Source organism: Apium graveolens, chromosome 3, assembly GCF_009905375.1.
Source record: "Apium graveolens cultivar Ventura chromosome 3, ASM990537v1, whole genome shotgun sequence".
Taxonomy (NCBI): domain Eukaryota; kingdom Viridiplantae; phylum Streptophyta; class Magnoliopsida; order Apiales; family Apiaceae; genus Apium; species Apium graveolens.
The window spans coordinates 90,222,956-90,245,399 of NC_133649.1; the positions used below are offsets into that span (position 1 = coordinate 90,222,956).

The 22,444-nt window shown below is 37.2% G+C and overlaps 1 non-coding gene across 1 annotated transcript; it reads left to right on the plus strand.

The window, feature by feature from the left end:
* The first annotated feature begins 21,750 nt into the window (after positions 1–21,750).
* Positions 21,751–21,858, plus strand: LOC141715491 (small nucleolar RNA R71). The gene has a single exon (XR_012572252.1). It is a non-coding gene; the product is annotated as a small nucleolar RNA R71 (small nucleolar RNA).
* The last annotated feature ends 586 nt before the right edge of the window (positions 21,859–22,444 follow it).

Here is a 22,444-nt window from a genome sequence, read left to right on the forward strand (position 1 = left end):
ATTGTTGTTTATCCGTCGGGTAGCTATCTGGCACTTGACTTCATTTCATTTATGCAGAATTACAAGACATCATCTATGTACAATTAATCAACCTATTCTGCATATCTAGTTAAAGTCAACATGACTTGAGTACCACTACAGAATCTAAACAATGTGTATGCAGAAATGTGCTACAGACTTATTGTTACACAAGCTACTCACTCGATGGATAATAAATCATCATCCGTCGGGACTATATTAAGTCATCCGTCGGGACTATAATCCTTATCCGTCGAGTGCTACATTTTTCACTAAGTAAAATCTACCAAGGTGTTTTGTTAATGAAATCATCAAGTTCATAACATGTCCACAACAATCTCCCCCAATTTATGTCTACTAGAATTGTAGCCATAAATTAAGAAAAACTTGATGATAACAAAACACCCTTAAAAATACAAATTTAAATGGAAGTAGATAAAACTGTAAAGTGCTTTAATTAACAAAATGTACAAAGATTTGCTCACAGTCATTTTCAAGGTGCTCCTCTAGCATGAGCAGATTATTCTATTTCCTTGAAGATCTGGATCTCTTTCCAAGCTTTCTATTATTTTCTTCTATCTGATTTTAGAGCTGTTTGTGGAATTCCAATTCATCAGATTATGAGAGATTTAGCTTCTCGTGTATTTCCAAAAGAGTCTCATTGCTAGAGATGCTCAATTGGTCTTCTAATCTGAAAAATCTTCTCACTCCTTTGTCATCCATGAACTCCATCAGCCAGTAGGGCCTTAGATGCAATCTTCTCCCTGTATAAGGAATAATTAGAGTCTTTGGGAGTGCATCTTTAGCTCTAATACTCCTCAGTACTTCATTCTTCTTTAGAACCAGTCTTCTTGCAGTTACATTGAATCCAAAGTTCTTCTTGAATGATGAATAAACCTTTATCAGTACAGCTTGGCTTTCTTGAAGGATCCTGTGAAGTGGCCATTGAATCTCCTTTCCTCCCTTGTACTTGAAAACTAACCTTTCAGGTAGATTCCTGTAGGCATCAATCCCTCTCACTTCTTCTAGTTCATCTAGATAGAGATTTAGATCAGAGAATTCCTTGATGTCACACAAGTACATGTAATCTCCCTTGTTGACTTTGGATTGTGCTTTAGTTAGAGATTTGGATTTGAGAGGTGACAACTTCACTTTATTGACTGCTCTTGACTTTTTTCTTTTTGGCTTGCTGAGGACTGGCAAATTGAAGTCAGGAATTGGTAGACTTTCCCAGTCTATTGGTTCATCTTTAGGCACAATAGGTTCACCATTAATGTTCCTATAAGGATCCACCATTCTAATGTCTTCAAATACCACAGAGGGTTTTGATGCTTGAGTTGTAGTTGGAGTGGATTCCTTGGAAAACTGATCCTCCAATTCCTTATCAACAAAGTCCAGTTTCCTTTTGGTTCTTTTGGCCAATTCCTTGTATCTTTGAGGTTTCTTCTGTTGTGGTTCAACTTGCTTCTTTGGATCTTGAGATTCAGTGATTTCAGATGGCTGAGCAGGAATTTGTTGTGTTGGTTTCACAGCTTGTAGCCTGGCCAAGGTAGCAGCTTGCTCTTTCTTTTGTTTAGCCTTTTTAGCATCTAGAGCAGCTTGCTTCTTTTCTTACTTCAATCTTGCCTTTTCTTCTCTCTTTTCTTGAGCAAATTGAGGATGTCCAGCCACCACACAAATTTCTTTCCCATTCCTGAAAACTTTAGCAATTCTCCATTTTAAGGCTGAATCAGCTGGATCCTTGTATAAGGCAATTGACCTTGACAACAGTTTCTTCTCATCAGGCTTAGGTAGTCTCATACACTGTATCCAAAGGGTTCTTTAATGATGATTTTGGATAGTTCACCCTTGGCTTCAGAATTATTTCAGCCTTTGGAGATTTGATGTAGGATGGTTGTCCCCTTTCCAGATAGTTCATGCTCATTTCATTCACAGAGATTTGCCTGACTTGAGAGTGATGAATGGCTGACTTTTCTGGCTTCTTTACTAGCCCAAACTTCTTTTGAATGTCCTCATCAATTTTCTCCCAGTTGATTGGACTCAACTGTTTCTTTTCAGCTACTCTTATATTGGCTGCTGCTTTATTTATCAGATCAATGATGTCTGTAACTGGTGGCTTGGTGAAAGCAATTGTAGGCACAATTACTTTATTGATTTGAATGTTAAGCTGTTTCTCCCCCTCACTTGGTCCTTTCTCCCCCTTGTTGTTATCATCAAGTTGAGTAGAGGAGAAGGTTTGTGCAGCCACCAGTTTCTGAAGCAAGTCTGTCTCTTGAGCTTGATGCAGATGAATTGTTGTAAGAGATTTTCCATAGTTGTCATCCTTGTATCCAAGGCATCTATCTTTGTGGCAAGATCAGAATCTTTTCTGAGCTGTCTCTTTATATCAAGCATTATAGCTTCTGGAAGCTTGGAGTCCATTTTGTCAGAAATAGCCTTCTTCATCTCATCAATATCTCCTTTGATGGTGTTGACATCTCTAGCATGTTGGAAGCCTTGAATTTGTTGTAGTTGCAGAGAAGCAAGATGTGCTTGAAGGAGCTTCTTGGTGTTGGCATTTATGGTGGTTTAAGGAGCAGAATTTGTCTGATTTATGAGTTGAATCAGGGTTGTCTTGAAGTAGTGTTCATCATAATGCTTTGAATGCCCATGATGGCATGCCTGATCTTGAGCTAGAACCTACTTCTCCCCTATGTCCAATGGCTCTTCTTCACTATCTCCACCTTCATCTCCAAAGAAATCTACTGAACCACCAGTCTCATAATCAACATCACCAGCTGTAGAGGGCAAAGCTGTGATGGTATCCTTAGCCCTTAGCATTGACTGTATGGTGTGCACCAAAGTTGAGCATCCTTTATGCATTGTCATTGCCCTGTTCAGCCAGAAGTTGATAAGCTGGAACAGGGTGAGTAAATGTCTCAGCATCAAGGGAGGTGGAATCTATAACACCTTGAGGTTGCTGAGATAGTCCATCCCTGTCTGTATCCTGGACATCCATTAACTCACTTGCAATGACATCCATCCTTATAGCTCTTGTACCTGCATTTCTCTCATGTTCTCTCTTTTGTTGCATCAAGGTCTCACCTTGGCTCCCCACCCACACACCCTCACCTTCACCATCTAAGGTGGGACTCCTCTCACTCTCTTTTGCCAATCCTGAAGAACTGGATTGCTTATTTTCACTCTTTTCCTCTCCTTTTTCCTGGGAGCAACCCAGACTCTCACTCATAACACTCTCTTCCCTCAATCCTAAGAGTGACTGTACTACCACTAAGTCTTCTGTACTTGAGATAATTGATTAAATTTTAAGCTGTGCAGAGATACTCGACGAATAAGGGATATCCGTCTGGTTAGCAGTTTGACTATCCGACGGATAACTGTTGTTAAGCATATCCGTCGGGATACAATCACTACTCGACGGATGAGCAATATCCATCGAGAGAGTAGAAATGAGTGAACTTGGAATTGAAACTATTGTGGACTCTGTGCAGATTTATGAGATTTTGGGCACAGATGTTTCAACAGTTCCTGAAAGAATTGACAAGTGAGCCAACAAATCATCTAAAAGATGATGCTCACTTGCATTAGATTTTAGCTTCCCCAACAGAGTTAAAGAAGGGGAATCAGGAACTGATGTGTTGATTATATCCACATCCAGAGAGTTTGTGGGAGAATTTGGTGTGTGAGGTGCTTCTATAACTAAAGATTTTGGTTGTGACTCCACATTTATTGGAGCCACTTCAAACTGAATTTGAGAAGGTGCAGTGACTGTGTCTTTAGCACCAATTTACACAGTGTGTGAACCCTGTGCATCCCCAAAGGTTTTTGATTTCTTCTTTCTGGCATAAGTTTGGGGTGAGCTAGTGTCCCTTACCCTTTTGGCCTGCGCTCTTGGCTGAGAGCTTTGTTCAATAGCCACATCCTTTTGGGAGGATGCAGCTAGAAATGAGCTTTTGTCCTTTTTAAGCACTACAGTTTGTTGGGAAACTACAGTGTGGCTAGGCTGGGTGAAAGAGATGGGTCCTAAGTCCAGTCATGTATGATGATTTAGGAATAGCTTTTATGTAATCTGTTTAGATTTCATTGATATAAATAAAAGACTTGTTTTGGTTTTATTGCGGGCTTTATCTATTTAAGTGTTTAAATAAGATATACCATAGTTTAGAGTAAAGCCTTTTATGGATTATGATGAGATCATAATAATGAGACCTAAAAGATGATAACTCTGAACTTAAATATTTCCTGGTCGTAGGATTACTATCTGGTAATTAGTAATCCGCAAAGATCGGTGTTGGATTTTAAACACAGCGGGGGCATGGCAAAACACTTTTACACATATAAAATCCAAATAAAAGCATATAAATCGTGGTAAAAACATAGGGATCGAATCTAACCTTTAAAATAATTCGGAGACAACGATCAGAGATCCTTAGCAGTTGCTCCTCAAGTGTGAAGCACTCCACCGGTATCCACCAAGAAAACGATGTTAAGGAGGAGGAAGGAGGTGGAGAGAATTGGGTTTTCCAAACTTTTTGGGTTTTGGGGTTCGAATGAAAAATAGGGTCTATAATAGTATATTTATAGGCAAAATTTTCAGCTGAAATTTTCCATAAATAATATTATTATCCCATTTATTATTCTCATTAATAATTAAAACACCTTTTAATTATTAATCCTTTTCCTAAACACTTTAGAAATAATTCTCTCTCTTGATTTAATTTCCAAAATTTAAATCCTTAATTAATAATATTAAGAACTTTTCTTAATTAATTTATAATCAATTAAATCTCATTTAATCAATTATTAAATTTGCTAATTAATTATTTATTTCACAAATAAATAATTATTAGCCATTATTAATTAATTCCTCCACCATTAAATCATTCTCTTTTTATGGTGTGACCCTGTAGGTTCAATATTAAGCCGGTAGTAGAAATAAATAATAATAAAACTATTTTATCATTATTTATATAAATTCTCTAATTTATTAAATATGATTAATTAATTAATCACATTTATTCTACATCGTGAGGGATACTTCTCAGCATATCGCGACTATCCGGATAATATGAATTCACTGCTTAGAATACCAAGAACCTATTCAGTGAATAGTTACCGTACAATAAACTCCTTCTACCCTACAATGTCCCGATTAAATACAAGGCATGGATCTCATGTCAAGCCTATCTAATTCAATCACTTGCTTACCATTTACTATGCGTAGTTCTATGCAAATTAGAAACTCCTTTCTAATTTCATTCACTCTGGCCAGAGATTCCTGAACTAGCATAAGTGGATCAGCCTTGAACATTTGCTTCCTTCACTGGAAGGGGTAGATCCTTTATTAATCATACACTATCTTCGTGTAAAAATTCCTATACCCAGTAGAGCCCTAATAATTGTCCCTGGAGACTAAGAACTAAACCAAAGCATAGTTCAGTGTACACAAGATGACTTTGATGACCTCAAGTCTAAGGATACTTGTACAACTATCACTATGTGAACAACTGCTGACACGTGAGTGAACTCCATCAGTTGTTCAGCTGTGCGAGTCATGTTCAGTGAATTTATTCTATAATAAGCACCTACATACTAGCTATAGTGTCACCACACATATGTCAATGAGAACAGATATCCTTCATAATGAAGCAAGCATAGTATGTACCGATCTTTGCGGATTATTAATTACCAGTTAGTAATCCTATGATCAGGAACTATTTAAGTTTAGAGTTATCATCTTTTAGGTCTCACTATTATGATCTCATCATAATCCATAAAAAGCTTTACTCTAAACTATGGTATATCTTATTTAAACACTTAAATAGATAGAGCCCGTAATAAAAACAAAACATGTATTTATTAATATCAATAAAATCAAAACATATTACACAGGAAGTTATTCCTAAATCCTAATTCATGATTGGACTTAGGACATATTCCTTTCAATCTCCCACTTGTACTAAAGCCAATCATTCTGGTATTTAATACCCATCTAGTCTTTATGACGATCAAAGTGACTTTCAGAAAGTAGCTTTGTGAGTGGGTCTACTATGTTGTTATGTGTGTCAACTCTATTTCAATACAACATAAGAAATGTTATCGCGCTCCCACTAACCCTTTTGTAGACGCATGGTTCATCTACGTTTTTGATAAAATCAAACTCTTTGATTGTCTCATCAAAACGAATGTTCCATCTTTCGAGAAGCTTGCTTTAAACCACATATGGTTCGCAGCAGCTTACACACTAGGTTTTCATTTCCCTTGAAAAGAAAACCATCTGGCTATATGCCAGATCTCATAGTCGTAGTAAGCAGCAATCGCAAGCAAAATCCGAACTGATTTTATCAGGGCTACAGGTAAAAGGTTTCATCAAAGTCAATCCATTGCCTTTGTTTGAATCCTTTTACCACAAGCCTGGCCTTATAGGTCTCCACCTGGCCATCTGCTATAATCAATCTTTTGTATACCGTATACATATATTTCATTCCAGATTTCATGGCACTATGCCATTTCTCTGAGTCAACACTACTCATAGCCTCATTATAGGTCACAGGGTCGTCATCATCAATGATCGACAACTCATTGTCATTCTTAATGACAAGGCCATATTACCTCTCAAGTTGGCGAGACACTCTCCCTGTTCTATGAATGGGCTGTTCCACAGAAGGTTGTTCAGTCAGAACAGGTGTTTCCACTTGATCCGTGATAGTTTGTGCTTCTTGAACTTCATCAAGTTCAATTTTGCTCCCACTGTTTCCTTCAAGGATAAACTCCTTTTCCAAGAAGGTAGCATGTCTGGAGACAAACACCCGATGATCGGAGTAAAAGTAATACCCTGAAGTCTCTTTAGGATATCCCACAAAACTACATTTTACGGATCGATATTCCAGCTTATCTGGGTCAACTTTCTTGACATAAGCTGGACATCCCCAAATCTTAACGTGTTTAAGACTCAGTTTCCTTTCTTTTCATATCTCATACGGAGTTTGAGGAATAGATTTTGGAAGGCACCTTATTCAGTAAATATGCTGAGGTTTCCAATGCATAACCCCATAGGAATACTGGAAGATTTGCATAGCTCATCATGGACCGAACTATGTCTAACAAAGTTCGATTTCTCCTTTCAGATACCAATCTGGAGGAGTCCACTGGGAGACTATACCATTTACTTTGAGATAATCCAGAAACTCTCCATTCGAGTATTCACCACCTCGATCTAATCGAAGAATTATAATACTATGTTTGGTTTGTTTCTCCACTTCATACTTATATTCTTTGAACTTTTCAAAGGCCTCAGACTTGTGTTTCATCAAACACATATCCGAATCCAGATCTATCATCTATGAAAGTAATGAAGTATGAAAATCCACCCATGGCTTGCGTAGACATTGGTTCACATACATCTGTGTGTACCATTCCTAGCAAATTTGCAGTCCTCTCTCCATGTCTACTAAATGGAGACTGCAGTGCCACTATGAAGTGAGATTTTCATCATCCCTTTTCTTTTATTAGTTTGTTCAATCTGAAGTAAATTATGTCACATTTATACAGACCATTATTTAAAGTACCACGTTCATAAAGAATATTATCTCTAAGAATATAACATTCATTATTCTCAATAATAAATGAAAATCCAGCCAAGTCTAACATGGGAATAATATTCCTCACAATCGAGGGAACAAAATAACAATTATTTAAAACAATAGTCTTGCCTGTAGGCATATGTAAATGAAATGATTCTACATCTTCAGCAGCAACTCTTGCTCCATTTCCCATCAGTAGAATCACCTCATCTTCCTCAAGAGTCCTACTTCTCCTTGGTCCCTGCAACAAATTGCAGATTTGAGAACCATAGGAGGTATCTAATACCCAAGTAGAAATTTGATTTAATGACATATTCACTTCTATCATGAACATACCTGAATCAGAAGCGGTAGTCTCACTACCCTTCTTCTTCTTCAATTCTGCAAGGTAAACCTTGCAGTTCCTCTTCCAGTGCCCCACCTTGTTACAGTTAAAGCAAACAACTTTGCTCTTGGGGTCTTCAGCTTTTGGTGGAACCGGCATTTTCTCACCTACTTTCTTCTTCTTGGAAGGGTTCCTCTTCCTTTTCTTAGGATTGGAACCTTCACCAATTAAAAGAACAGAACTCTTCTTAGGGGGAAAATTCGATTCCGCAGTCTTCAACATGTTGTGGAGTTCAGGCAGGCTGACATCCAACTTATTCATGTGAAAGTTCACAACAAACTGCGAGAACGAACTCGGAAGCGAATGCAAGACCAAGTCTTGGCTCAGCTCCCCATCCATGGCAAAACCAAGTTGCCCAAGAAGTTCAATCAAATTGATCATCTTAAGTACATGGTCATTCACAGATGATCCCTCAAATATCCTACAACCGAACAACTCATTCGATATCTCATATCGAGCTGTCCTTCCCGCCACATCATACAACTCTTGTAGATGCATTAGGATAGTATGAGCATCCATATGCTCATGTTGCTTCTGTAGCTCAATGTTCATGGAAGCTAGCATGATGCAATGAGCAACATTTGCATCATCTATCCACTTACGATACACAACATGTTCATCATTATGTGCATCACTAGCAGGTTCAGTAGGCTTAGGTGAGTCAATCACATATTCCAGCTTCTCAATCCTGAGAACAATTCTCAAGTTTCGAAGCCAGTCAGCATAATTAGGACCAGTCAATTTGTGAGCATCCAGTATGCTCCTGAGTGATAGTGCAGAAGACAAAATGTATATTGTAAATCTGTAAATGATAAACACATAACAACACTTAGCAAATATTCGATTTCATTTTAAAACACTATATGAATCGGGTCTTTATTCATAAGTGGCTCCCACTAGTTTACCTAATTTATTCAACCCCCTACGTGAAAAATTAAGCATTCATAATGCTAGTGGGAATAGGGATCCTACATTCTATTACACAACCCCTGCTGTAGCACGAACCGCCATGTAATGTTCAATAGGCAGACAACTCTTGTCAATTACATCTTATGTTATTCCCTAATTAAACTTTAGCCTCTTGAATAATTGAGTCTCGGCTGTGGCACGACAAACTCAATATTCTAAGTTAAGTCTAACCCAACATTCCGTACAGTTGAATCAGTCCCCAAAGGCCCACGGCTGTAGCACGTACCGACCTTTAGATTCTTATTCAATGTACACATCTCTATGTAATAGACAAGTATTTCTTATTTCGAAATCAAAGCCCTCGGCTGTAGCACGAACCGACAATGATTCAAAAATAAGAACTACTTTTCTATCATGTTGGAAGGCTATGACCGACACAAGCCCGTTGTGTCATTGGCCAATTACTACTTGATATTATTTATTTTTAGAGGGATTATATTACGTTACAATCATAATCATATTATAAAGAGATTCTTCCTTTTAAATTAAATATTTCAAATCAATAATCAATAATCAGATGATTCCCAGATCGGGTGGAGCATTGTCAAGAGGCGTCACTTAATAACCCTTTCTTACAGATAGAAATCTGTTGTTGACAGAATCATCCTTTCTCTCATATTGAAAATTCATATTCAATTACGTGTTTCACAAACACAAGAATCTCATGATTGTATTCATAATATTGTTATTAAGGTTATGAAACAATTTCACTATACTAGGTTGCCTAACAAACGCCTTATGCTCATTTAAGTTCACCTAAATCTATCATCGCATGATAAACTAAGCATATATCACATATATAAACATGAATAAACATCAAGGTAGGCATGTTACATCATCTAGCACATTAGTCTAAGCATTATACATCTCTATGTATCACATGAAGCATTTAAAAGCAATAAAAAATAGTTAAAAACAACTTTAAAACACTTTCGGAAATATAAACAGTTCAAAGCTTTTATAAAAACTAAAATTGATCACTCCATTAGATCCGTCTCGGAAAAACGAATCCAACGGTATATTGCACGCCCAAAACGGAGTTACGAAACTCCCAGAAAATCAATTTTAATGTAAACAGTCGGGCTGTAACACATTACAGGAACGCGTTACAAGCCTTGTAACGCATTCCGGTGATGTGTTACAGCCCTTTTAAGCCAATTAAAAGGTGTAACGCATTCCGTGAATGCGCCACAGGGTGTAACGCATTCCCGGAATGCGCGACACCCCCTTCCCGCGCGCGTGCACCACACGCGCGCCAGCAGCCGCCGCCGACTGTTCTTTTCTGTACCTGTCAGTCGTCCTTGTCTTCGTTCCGTGCATTCAACAGCAGATAAATAGCAGCAGACGCAGATGTACATAGATATATACATACTTACAATACATATATATATATATATATGTATCTTTATTTAATTACGAATTTAATTAAAATAACTTCAAAAATTCATAATAAATAATCCATACATCATAAAATTATGAAGAAAAATACCCAGACGATCTACAACACTTGTAGAACCCAGATCAACATTCAAAATTATTTTGAGAAACGATTTCTCATCATACAAAATTAATCCATGATATAACTTGTAAAAAACATAATTAATTCATACAAGCACATAAAATTCTGAAATTTTTACCACAGATCTATATGCATACAACCTGGCTCTGATACCATTGTTGGATTTTAAACGCAGCGGGGGCATGGCAAAACACTTTTACACATATAAAATCTAAATAAAAGCATATAAATTGTGGTAAAAACATAGGGATCGAATCTAACCTTTAAAATAATTCGGAGACAACGATTAGAGATCCTTAGCAGTTGCTCCTCAAGTGTGAAGCATTCCACCGGTATCCACCAAGAAAACGATGTTAAGGAGGAGGAAGGAGGTGGAGAGATTTGGGTTTTCCAAACTTTTTGGGTTTTGGGGTTCGAATGAAAAATAGGGTCTATCATAGTATATTTATAGGCAAATTTTCAGCTGAAATTTTCCATAAATAATATTATTATTATCCCATTTATTATTCTCATTAATAATTAAAATATCTTTTAATTGTTAATCCTTTTTCTAAACACTTTAGAAATAATTCTCTCTCTTGATTTAATTTCCAAAAATTAAATCCTTAATTAATAATATTAAGAACTTTTCTTAATTAATTTATAATCAATTAAATCTCATTTAATCAATTATTAAATTTGCTAATTAATTATTTATTTCACAAATAAATAATTATTAGCCATTATTTATTAATTCATCCACCATTAAATCATTCTCTTTTTATGGTGTGACCCTGTAGGTTCAATATTAAGCCGATAGTAGAAATAAATAATAATAAAACTATTTTATCATTATTTATATAAATTCTCTAATTTATTAAATATGATTAATTAATTAATCACATTTATTCTACATCGTGAGGGATACTTTTCAACATATCGCGACTATGCGGATAATATGAATTCACTGCTTAGAATACCAAGAACCTATTCAGTGAATAATTACCGTACAATAAACTCCTTCTACCCTACAATGTCCCGATTAAATACAAGGCATGGATCTCGTGTCAAGCCTATCTAATTCAATCACTTGCTTACCATTTACTATGCGTAGTTCTATGCAAATTAGAAACTTCTTTCTAATTTCATTCACTCTGGCCAGAGATTCCTGAACTAGCATAAGTGGATCAGCCTTGAACATTCGCTTCCTTCACTGGAAGCGGTAGATCCTTTATTGATCATACACTATCTTCGTGTACAAATTCCTATACCCAGTAGATCCTTAATAATTATCCCTGGAGACTAAGAACTAAACCAAAGCATAGTTCAGTGTACACAAGATGACTATGATGACCTAAATCTAAGGATACTTGTACAACTATCACTATGTGAACAACTGCTGACACGTGAGTGAACTCCATTAGTTGTTCAGTTGTGCGAGTCATGTTCAGTGAACTTATTCTATAATAAGCACCTACATACTAGCTATAGTGTCACCACACAAATGTCTATGAGAACAGACATCCTTCATAATGAAGCAAGCATAGTATGTACCGATCTTTGCGGATTATTAATTACCAGTTAGTAATCCTATGATCAGGAACTATTTAAGTTTAGAGTTATCATCTTTTAGGTCTCACTATTATGATCTCATCATAATCCATAAAAAGCTTTACTCTAAACTATGGTATATCTTATTTAAACACTTAAATAGATAGAGCCCGTAATAAAAACAAAACAAGTCTTTTATTAATATCAATGAAATCAAAACAGATTACACAGGAAGTTATTCCTAAATCCTAATTCATGATTGGACTTAGGACATATTCCTTTCAATCGGTACATACTATGCTTGCTTCATTATGAAGGTTGTCTGTTCTCATAGACATTTGTGTGGTGACACTATAGCTAGTATGTAGGTGCTTATTATAGAATAATTTCACTGAACATGACTCACACAGCTGAACAACTGATGGAGTTCACCCACGTGTCAGTAGATGTTCACATATTGGTAGTTGTACAAGTATCTTTAGACTTGAGGTCATCATAGTCATCTTGTGTACACTGAACTATACTTTGGTTTAGTTCTTAATCTCCAGGGACAGTAATAAGGGCTCTAATGGGTGTAGGAATTTGTACACGAAGATAGTGTATGATCAATAAAGGATCTACCCCTTCCAGTGAAAGGAAGAGAATGTTCAATGCTGATCCACTTATGCTAGTTCAGGAATCTCTGGCCAGAGTGAATGAAATTAGAAAGGAGTTTCTAATTCACATTAATTAGAACTAAGCATAGTGAATGGGAAAGCATATGATTAAATAAGATAGGCTTGACACGAGTTTCATGCCTTGTATTTAATCATGATATTGCAGGATAGAAGGAAGTAATTGTACGGTAACTATTCACTAAATAGGTTCCTGGTATTCTAAGCGGTGAATTCGTATTATACGGATAGTCGCGATATGCTGAGAAGTATCCCTCACGATGTAGAATAAATATGATTAATTTATTAATTAATCATATTTAATGAATTAGATAATTTATATAAATAATGATAAAATAGTTTTATTATTATTTATTTCTATTACCGGCTTAATATTGAACCTACAAGGTCACACCATAAAAGAGAATGATTTAATGGTGGAGGAATTAATTAATAATGGCTGATAATTATTTATTTGTGAAATAAATTATTAATTAGCAAATTTAATAATTGATTAAATGAGATTTAATTAATTGTAAATTAATTAAGAAAAGTTCTTAATATTATTAATTAAGAATTTAATTTTAGAAATTAAATCAAGTGAGAGAATTATTTTTCTAAAGTGTTTAGAAAAAGGGATTAATGATTAAAAGGTGTTTTAATTATTAGTTAATTGGTTAATAAGAATAATCAATTAAAGGGTTAATAATAATAATATTTTATGGCAAAATTTTCAGCTTTTGCCTATAAATATACTATTATAAACCCTATTTGCCTCAACCCAAAAAAATATAACCCTAATTCTAAAGTAGAAAAGAAAAGGAGGCAACTAATTCTCTCAACCTCTTCCTCCCTCCATTATTTTGATCTCTTGGTGGATATCGGTGGAGTGCTTCACACTTGAGGAGCAGCTGCTAGGGATCTTCGTTCATGGTTCTTGGATCGCTATTAAAGGTTAGTAATCGATCTCTCGATTTATTCACGATTTATATGCGATTATATGGATTTTACATCAAGAAAAATGTTTTACCATGCTTCTGTGATGTATAAAATCCAACAATGGTATCAGAGCTTAGGTTATATGCATATAGATCTCTGATAAAAATTTCAGAATTTTATGATCTTGTATGAATTTATTATGATTTTTGCAAGTTATATCATGGATTAATTATGATTGATTAGAAATTGTTTCTCAAAATTGTTTTGACTCTAGATCTGGATTCTACAAGTGTTGTAGATCGTTTGGATATTTTTTTCATAATTTTCTGATGTGTGGATTAATTATTATGATTTTTTGAAGTTGTTTTAATTACAAATCGTAATTAAATATGTATATATATGTAATCTGTTATGTATATATATATGTTATATCCTGCTGTAATCAAGAAAAGAATGTGCTGATATTGATGGATTGGCACGTCGTTCAAAGGCGGCGGCGGCTGTAATAATAATAAAAAAAAGCGGCTGAAGTCTGAAACGGGCAAAGGGCCGCGCGACTGGCTAGCGCGCGCGGGGCTCACGCGCTCATATGTCACGCGCGGCGCATGTCAGACACGCGCGGTCAACTGGTCAGCGCTGATGCTGACGTCATCAGATGATGTCATGCTGACGTCAGCTCAGCTGTCAGGGCGCGTGTGCGCGTGAGGGCGAGTGGCTAAATGTCAGTCACGCGCCTGACAGCGCGTGTGTGCGTATAGGCGCGTCAGATATCTTCTAGCAGCGCATCAGGGCGCGTGGTAGCTCTGTTTGGGCGTGCTTGGTGCCGTTGGATTCGTCTTTTCGAGACGCATCTAATGGTATATTATACTATATTTTCTGAAATTGTTTCGGACTGTTTATAGCTAACAGTAGTGTTTTATAGCTGTTTTTAATTGTTTTAATTACTTTTAAATTCTTCATGTGATACATAGAGATGTATAATGCTTAGAGTAATATGCTACATGATTTAACATACCTACCTTTATGTTTATTCATGCGATGATAGATTTAGGTGAACTTAATTAACATAAGGCGTATGTTAGACAATCTAGTATAGTGAAATTGTTTCATGACCTTAATATAAATATTATGAATACAATCATGAGATTCTTGTATTTATGAAACACGTAATTAAATATGAATTTTCAATATTGAGAGAAAGGATGATTCTGTCAAAAGCAGATTTCTATCTGTAAGAAAGGGGTATTAAGTGACGCCTCTTGACAATGCTCCCCCCGATCTGGGAATCATTTGATTATCAATTATTGATTTGAAATATTTAATTTAAAAGGAAGAATCTCTTTATAATATGATTATGATTGTAACATAATATAATCCCTCTAAAATTAAATAGTATCAAGTAGTAATTGGCCAATGACACAACAGGCTTGTGTCGGTCAAAGCCTTCTAACATGGTAGAAAGTAGTTCTTATTTTTAAATCATTATTGTTTCGTGCTACAGCCGAGGGCTTTGATTTCGAAATAAGAAATACTTGTCTATTACATAGAGATGTGTACATTGAATTAGAATCTAAAGGTCGTTACGTGATGCCGCTGTGGGCCGTTGGAGACTGATTCAAATTGTACGAAATGTAGGGTTAGACTTGACTTAGAATATTGAGTCTATCGTGCTACAGCCGTGACTCAATTATTCAAGAGGCTAAAGTTTTATAAGGGAATAACATAAGATGTAATTGACAAGAGTTGTCTGCCTATTGAATATCACATGACGTTTCGTGCTACAGCCGAGGTTGTGTGATGGAATGTAAGATCCCTATTCCCACTAGCATTATGAATTCTTAATTTTTCACTTAAGGGGGTTATATAATTTAGATAAACTAGTGGGAGCCACTTATGAATAAAGACCCGATTCATGTAGTGTTTTGAAATGAAATTGAATATTTGCCTAAGTGTTGTTATGTGTTCATCATTACAGATTTACTATATACATTATGTCTTCTGCACTTTCACTCCGGAGTATACTAGATGCTCACAAGTTGACTGGTCCTAATTTTGCTGACTGGCTTCGAAACTTGAAAATTGTTCTCAGGGTTGAGAAGCTGGAATATGTGCTTGACTCACCTAAGCCTACTGAACCTGCTAGCGATGCACATAATGATGAACATGTTGTGTATCGTAAGTGGATAGATGATGTAAATGTTGCTCAATGCATCATGCTAGCTTCCATGAACATTGAGCTACAGAAGCAGCATGAGCATATGGATGCTCACACTATCCTTATGCATGTACAAGAGTTGTATGATGTGGCAAGGAGGATAGCTCGATATGAGATATCGAAGGAGCTATTCGGTTGTAGAATGTCTGAGGGATCATCTGTAAATGACCATGTACTTAAGATGATCAATTTGATTGAACGTCTTAGACAACTTGGTTTTTCCATGGATGGGGAGCTGGGCCAAGACTTGGTCTTGCAATCACTTCCGGGTTCGTTCTCGCAGTTTGTTGTGAACTTTCACATGAATAAGCTGGATGTCAGCCTGCCTGAACTCCACAACATGTTGAAGACTGCGGAATCGAATTTTCCCCCTAAGAAGAGTTATGTTCTTCTAATTGGTGAAGGTTCCAATCCTAAGAAAAGGAAGAAGAACCCTTCCAAGAAGAAGAAAGTAGGTGAGAAAAATCCGGTTCCACCAAAAGCTGAAGACCCCAAGAGTAAAGCTGTTTGCTTTCACTGTAACAAGGTGGGGCACTGGAAGAGGAACTGCAAAGTTTACCTTGCAGAATTGAAGAAAAAGAAGGGTAGTGAGACTACCGCTTATGTTTCAGGTATGTTTATGATTGAATTGAATATGTCATTAAATCAAATTTCTACTTGGGTATTAGATACCACATGTGATTCTCACATTTGCAATTCGTTGCAGGGACTAAGGAGAAGTAGGACAATTGAGGAAGAGGAGGTGATTCTACGAATGGGAAATGGAGCAAGAGTTGTTGCTGAAGCTGTAGGATCATTTCATTTACATATGCCTACGGGCAAGACTATTGTTTTAAATAATTGTTATTTTGTTCCCTCGATTGTGAGGAATATTATTTCTATTCCCATGTTAGACTTGGCTGGATTTTTGTTTGTTATTCAGAATAATAAATGTTCAATTCTTAGAGATAACGTTCTTTATAGAAGTGGTATTTTAAACAATGGTCTGTATGTATGTGACGTAGAGCATAATTTACTACAAATCGAACATACTAATAAAAGAAAAAGGGATGATGAAAATCTCACTTTCTTGTGGCACTGCAGACTTAGTCATATTAGTGAAAATAGACTAAGGACATTGCATAAGGAAGGGTTACTTGACCCCTTTGATTTTGAATCATATCCTACATGCGAGTCTTGTCTATTGGGTAAAATGACCAAATCTCCATTTAGTGGACCTGGAGAGAGGGCTGCAGATTTCCTAGGATTGGTACACACAGATGTATGTCGACCAATGTCTACGCAAGCCATGGGTGGATTTTCATACTTCATTACTTTCATAGATGATCGATCTAGATTCGGATATGTGTATTTGATGAAACACAAGTCTGAAGCCTTTGAAAAGTTCAAAGAATATAAGTATGAAGTGGAAAACAAACCAAACATAGTATTATAACTCTTCGATCAGATCGAGGTGGTGAATACTTGAATGGAGAGTTTCTAGCTTATCTCAAAGAAAATGGTATAGTCTCCCAGTGGACTCCTCCATATACTCCACAGCTGAATGGGGTATCTGAAAGGAGAAATCGAACTTTGTTAGACATGGTTCAGTCCATGATGAGCTATGCGAATCTTCCAGTATTCCTATGGGGTTATGTATTGGAAACCTCGGCATATTTACTGAATAAGGTGCCTTCCAAATCTGTTCCTCAAACTCCATATGAGATATGGAAAAAAAGGAAACCGAGTCTTAAACACGTTAAGATTTGGGGATGTCCAGCTTATGTCAAGAAAGTTGACCCAGATAAGCTGGAATCTCGATCCGTAAAATGTAATTTTGTGGGATATCCTAAAGAGACTTTAGGGTATTACTTTTACACCGATTATAGGGTGTTTGTCTCCAGACATGCTACCTTCTTGGAAAAGTAGTTTATCCTTAAAGGAAATAGTGGGAGCAAGATTGAACTTGATGAAGTTCAAGAAGCACAAACTACTACGGTTCAAGTGGAAACACCTATTTAGACAGAACAACCTTCTGTGGAACAGCCCATTCGTAGGACAGGGAGAGTGTCTCGCCAACCTGAGAGGTATTATGGCCTTATCATTGAGAATGACAATGAGTTGTCAATCATTGATGATGACGACCCTATGACCTATAATGAGGCTATGAGTAGTGCTGACTCAGAGAAATGGCATAGTGCCATGAAATTCCGAAATGGAATCTATGTATACCAACCAAGTCTGGACTTTGGTTGAAGCACCTGAGGGTGTGAAGCCTATTGGGTGCAAATGGGTATACAAAAGAAAGATTGGAGCAGATGGCCAGGTGGAGACCTATAAGGCCAGGCTCGTGGCAAAAGGATTCATACAAAGGCAAGGGATTGACTTTGATGAAACTTTTTCACCTGTAACCCTGTTAAAATCAATTCGGATTTTGCTTACGATTGCTGCTTACTACGACTATGAGATCTGGCAAATGGACGTGAAAACTGCCTTCCTCAATGGGAAACTTGAAGAGGAAGTGTATATGACACAGCCAGAGGGTTTTCTTTCCAATGGAAATGAACACCTAGTATGTAAGCTGATGCGAACCATATATGGTTTAAAGCAAGCTTCTCGTAGATGGAACATCCATTTTGATGAGACAATCAAAGAGTTTGGTTTTATCAAAAACATAGATGAACCATGTGTCTACAAGAAGGTTAGTGGGAGCGCGGTGACATTTCTTGTATTGATGTGGATGACATACTTCTTATAGGAAATGATATATCGATGCTGCAATCAGTCAAAGTGTGGCTATCGAAGAACTTCACTATGAAGGACTTGGGAGAAGCATCCTACATTCTCGGTATGAAGATCTATAGAGATAGATCTAGAAGAATGATAGGTCTTACCCAGGGTATATACATCCAGAAAGTGCTTAAAAGGTTTAGCATGGAAAACTCTAAAAGAGGTCTCATACCGATGAGCCATGGAGTGTCCCTTTCCGAAAAGATGTCTCCTAAGACACCTGAGGAAAGAGAGCGTATGAGTAAGATTCCTTATGCTTCAGCAATAGGATCTATCATGTACGCGATGTTATGTACTAGGCCTGATGTTTCTTATTCAATAAGTGTGACGAGCAGATATCAGTCCGGTCTAGGTGAAGACCACTAGAAAGCAGTGAAGAACATCCTTAAGTACTTGCGAAGGACTAAGGATATTTTTCTTGTTTTTGATGGTGAATCTGAGTTGAAAATAGAGGGTTATACTGACTCTAGTTTTCAATCAGAAAGTGATAGCAAATCCATGTCAGGGTACGTGTTTACTCTGAATGGTGGTGCGATTAGTTGGAAGAGTTCCAAACAGTCTACAATGGCTGACTCCACAGCGGAAGCAGAATATATAGCTACAAGTGAGGCTGCAAAGAAGCCGTTTGGATGAGGAAATTTGTTTCTGAGTTGGGAGTTGTTCCTAGCATTGAGGAGCCTATTGTATTGTATTGTGATAACAACGCAGCAATAGCACAAGCTAAGGAACCAAGATCTCATAAGAATTCCAAGCATGTCCTGCGGCGCTTTCATCTGATTAGGGAGATTGTTGAAAGAGGAGATGTCAACGTCAAGAGAGTTGACACACATAACAACATAGCAGACCCTTTAACAAAGCCACTTTCTCAAAGTCACTTTGATCATCATAAAGACAAGATGGGTATTAGATACCAGAGTAATTGGCTTTAGTACAAGTGGGAGATTGAAAGAGATGTGTCCTAAGTCCAATCATGTATGATGATTTAGGAATAACTTTTATGTAATCTGTTTTGATTTCATTGATATTAATAAAAGACTTATTTTGGTTTTATTGTGGGCTTGATCTATTTAAGTGTTTAAATAAGATATACCATAGTTTAGAGTAAAGCCTTTTATGGATTATGATGAGATCATAATAATGAGACCTAAAAGATGATAACTCTGAACTTAAATATTTCCTGGTCGTAGGATTTTATCAGAAAAGACCTTGGTAACTACATCACACATGAAGCTCCATTCTTTCCTAAGACCCAACCTCCTAATATCACTTAACTTAGAAGTAGAGAGTGCATAGTTTATGGAATTAAGCATATTAACAATATCAGTATTTGTGTGTGGTGAGGTCACAGTATTATCAGGAATTTTGAAACATGCTTTAATAACATCACTATTGATACAGAATTCCTTACCTTTAATAGTGAGTATGATGGTCTTATCAGTAGAGTTGTATGTAGCAGTCATCCACATCTCTTCAACAACCTCACAGAAGATGGTGGGTGATTCTAGGATTGCATAGCTGAGTTTGCAGTTCTTCATAAAATTGATCATTTTGTGGTAGTCACTTGAATGTTGAATCCCCTTGTTTACTAGAGCCGTGAAGTTGTTTTTCTCATAGATGTATCCTAGTTTGTGACATGATCTTGACTACTGGTGCCATTATTAGAGAGTGGAAATTGCAGAGATAGATATGGTAATTGCTTTTGAGAAAGAGAGAATTTAGAGCAGATGATTTGAGAATGATAAAAGAAAAGTAATGGAAATGTAATGACGAAATCAGCAGGGATGATGAGTTTATCAACCTTGACCAAGACATCCTCCATAATACCTCAGCGGATATGTAATAGAACGGTCGGCCAATTGCAAAGTCATATAAGTTGGTTTTGGATCAGGTAAGTCCAACTGCTTGAAGATTGACAAAGGCATCAGATTGATGCTAGCTCCCAAGTCACATAAGCATCTGTCAAAAGACAATTTTCCAATAGTACACGGAATAGTGAAGCTTCCTGGATCTTTAAGCTTCGGAGGCAACTTCTGTTGCAGCACAACACTACATTCCTTCGTGAGAGCGACTATATCTAAATCATCTAGCTTCACTTTTCGAGAGAGAATATCTTTCATAAACTTTGTGTAACTAGGCATCTGCTCAAGAGCCTCAACGAAAGGAATGTTGATATGAAGGTTCTTGAACACCTCTAGAAACTTCTCAAATTACTTGTCTAGCTTTTTCTTCTGCAGCTGGTTAGGAAAAGGCGGAGGAGGATAGATCTGTTTATCCCCTGTATTACCCTCAGGAGGAAGTGTGCTCAACAGTAGTCTTCCTTGGTTCCACTTCTACTTCTTGCCTGCTCTACTTCTTTTTCAGCCCCAGCTTCTTCAGTCAACGCTTGAGTTTGTTCGGGATTCGTAACCTTTCCAGACCTCAAAGTGATTTCCTTTACCTGCTCCTTAGTTCCCTTCCTTTCTGGCACTTCAGTGTCACTAGATAGTGTACCAGGCTGGCGATTTAGCAAGGCATTGGCAATTTGCCCAATTTGATTTTCCAAGGTCTTGATAGAAATAGCTTGACTCTTGCACATAAGCTTCAACTCCTCTAATTCATATTTTTCATTAGCTTGTTGCAGCTGAAGTTACTGTCTTGGTGCATATTGCGGTTGCTGAAAACTAGGAGGGTTGTACTGCTTAGCTGGATACTGCTGATAAGGCTGTTGAACCGCATTTTGAGCGTTGCTCCAACTGAAATTAGGATGATTGCGGTTGCTGGGATGATAAGTGGCTGGCACAGGTTGTTGCGAGCGCTGAAAGTTGCTCACGAACTAAGCTGATTCACTAGAAATTGTGTACTGATCAGTCTCATGGGCACCAACACAAAGCTCACAGACACTAGCAATTTGATTAACCCCATGATTAGCCAAAGTATCCACCTTCATCGTCAAAGACTTAAGTTGGGCAGCTATAGCAGTTGCTGCACCCAACTCCAGAATTCCTGCTACTTTTCCCTAAGTCACTCTCTGGGAAGGATTCTGGTACTCATTAGCAGCCATTAGTTCAATCAATTCATAAGCTTCATCATAGCTCTTAGCCCACAAGGCTCCTCCTGATGCTGCATCGAGCATGGGTCTAGAAGTAGCACCCATTCCATTATAGAAATAGTTAATAATCATCTAATCAGGCATGCCATGGTGTGGGACACTTCCTTAGCATCTCCTTATATTGATCCCAAGCCTCACACAGAGATTCTCTAGTTTGCTGAGCAAATTGAGTAAGAGCATTCCTGATTGCAGCAGTCTTCGCCATAGGGAAGAATTTAGTGAGAAACTTTTGAGCAAGATCTTCCCAAGTGGTGATAGACCCTGCTGGCAGAGAATATAACCAGCACTTAGCTTTGTCCCTCAGAGAGAATGGGAAGAGTCACAAGCTTGATAGCATCTTCAGTCACATCATTGAACTTGAACGTATCGCAGATCTCGATAAAATCCCTGATGTGCATGTTGGGGTCTTCAGTAGGAGAACCCCCAAACTGAATTGAGTTATGTATCATCTGAATCGTGCTTGACTTGATCTCAAAAGTGTTAGACCTGATGGCTGGCCTGATGATGCTTAACTGAATGTCATTGATCTTAGGCTGAGAATAGTCCATCAAAAACTTCCTTTCGAACCACCACAACTTCTTCCTCGACTTTATCCAGTGTTCTCTTACGAGTACGCGAACGCATATGCATACACCCTCGCTAGAGTACCTGAAATAAGACAAGGAAACAGATATGTAACAATGTCCGAGTCAATGAACTTTAACGACCACTGATGGAAAATACATAAACTAAAAATTAATACTTCAGTCTCCGGCAGCGGCGCCAAAAACTTGTTA